Consider the following 2500-nt stretch of genomic DNA (forward strand, 5'->3'; position numbering starts at 1 on the left):
GCCGTTCCTCCATTTCCGTGTGTTTCATTCCATCGACGCAGACACCTCACGCCTTCCCCTTCCTGATTTTGATGTGCTTTGTTCCCTCTCAGACATCTCCAGTATGGTATTTTATGGGCCATTTTCTTTTCTCTAGCTTCTGACCTCTCATTTTTACATAGAAATAATACCTAGCACTTACCCATCTTTTTCTTCCAATTATTTATTTTCAGTTCTCTCTATCCAATACCTATCAAAATTCTATTCAGTAATCGAAACTAGTTTCTTTTTTGCTCTGTTTTCCCGAAACTCGAAAATCTCCAAGTAATGTCTATGCGCCGTATCACTGCTCTCAGGAATGGTCGGCGGGAAAGCGCCACAGGGCACATTCGAGTTCTGTGCCACTTGGTGCACTGGTTCATAAACGTCATGGACCAAAAGGTCTCCTGTCGGCATGCTCCGCCTTTGTAATCCTTTACACGGCCACTCAATTACGCCATATTCGTTCGAGTTCAAGATCAGTCCAAATTAGGTCATCTTCTTTTCGCGAATCCCGCATCAACATAAAAAAAATCGATTTTACTTATCTGTGGAAAACCTCCTCCACAGGAAATGGGTTTACCAATAAACCATCCAAGCTCGATTTGCAATATTCCTGCCAGTTATTTTACTCTTTATAAAAATATAACCTGGTCAGCACTGTAGTGGCTTGTCACAGTATTGAATAAAAAAATATATATATACGGCCCAATGAACCACGATTTCGATTCACAAAAGAAAATCAGCCCATTGCCATTCATCTACTTTCTACTTCTTCTTCTTCTTCTTTTCTTTTTAAGAATTTTTTTAGTAAATTGTCAGTTTTAAAGTATGATTTATATCGATGCCGATGTCACAATTTTAATCTTACTGCTTATCAAGGTGATATTAACTTTTTTTGTTGTTTTTTTTGCAAACGTGCAAATAAAATCAAACACGTTTGTTCTAAAATATACAGATTGCTCACTAAGCGAGTAAGAGGGACCCTGGCAGGTGGTCATACCAACATATTCCTCCGTTGACGTATGACAATTTATAGGAATAATATCTGAAGCTATGCAGAACAACTGTTATTCTATACATAATCATAATTTTGACATATTATGCATTTTTTACGCTATTAATACACTCTAATATAATTAAATTTCATAACTATTTGTACTGCATTAGTTGCATATACACTATTAGAATGGTCATCTAATTGGGTGATTTTGGTGGCCAATCCCTGGTCTAAGTTACAACTATGGCCACTTGGACATAATAGCAACTCGGCTCTAACTACAGTGCTTGATTACTAAGCACAACAAAGCTCTTATATATTGGCTTGGAGATTTTTACTATTTAAGCAAAATCATGACCAAACACTACTTAAAACAATTCATATTCTGCCCTTGATTCAATTTACAATAATGATGCATTCGTAATCTGTTTGGTCTCAGCATAAAATGTAAACAAACAAATTGCAATTTCATGGGTGTCGTTTCAGAGTTCTAAATTATCTTGATATTGTTATGCTTTAATTCAGTAATGAACCACAATGTACACAATGTACTCCGACTCAACGTTAAAGAGGAGAAAATTTATTCAATTAGAACTTCTGATGTTAAAGTCGAGCCGTAAAACCAACGATTTCACGTCAACACTGTCATCCAGAACACAGTCATCCATTCAAGGATAATGTACAGTTTCCCCGCGCTACACTCTCCTACTACGGTAGAGATCTCCTTTGCCATCAACACGGAGTAATATTATTCCCAATGTTAGAGGAGCTACTTAGTGGTAATGAATCAGTAATTCTATCAACAGAAGACATCACCGTATCAGAGTTCCGAGATCTCAAACGGTTGACACCACAAGTCACTCAGATCTACCACATCGCGGTGAGAGATGTCTTTAGATGACCTAACAGGCAAAATTCGATTCTGTCTTAAAGTGCGAGGAAGCGTAACGGAGTAATGTAATTTGCTCCTCTTCTTCCTTCCTCCTCCCCTTCCTTCCTCCTTCCTTCCTTCCCGTGCCCAAACACACGTGAACAGTCAGTTCTTTCCCAACTGTGTCGCAGCGTAATCAGTGGAATGAACAAAACTTTATTTCTGTGTTGAGGCCGGCTACATTCACTATCCTACATATCCTCCATATGATATATATCGTCAGATATAATATAATAATATATTATACATCATATATATGTATATATATATATATATATATGTGTGTGTGTGTGTGTGTGTGTGTGTGTGTGTGTGTGTGTGTGTGTGTGTGTGTGTGTGTGTGTTTGTGTGTGTGATTCACCACTGTCTTGGATCACGTGTTGAACTCGTGATCGACACCTATTTCACTCCCGGAAGAGAGCGCAGAGGTCATATATGACCTATCTATGGGTAATGCTGTGACCTTGCACGCACACACACACACACCCAACTCCCCGTTCATGAGAGCTGGAGTAACAACCCGCAGCGCAGCGATACTGAAATTATTTCAG

This window comes from Oratosquilla oratoria, chromosome 2, assembly GCF_046742065.1.
Source record: "Oratosquilla oratoria isolate Oo_2021 chromosome 2, ASM4674206v1, whole genome shotgun sequence".
In the NCBI taxonomy this organism is placed as follows: Eukaryota; Metazoa; Arthropoda; class Malacostraca; order Stomatopoda; family Squillidae; genus Oratosquilla; species Oratosquilla oratoria.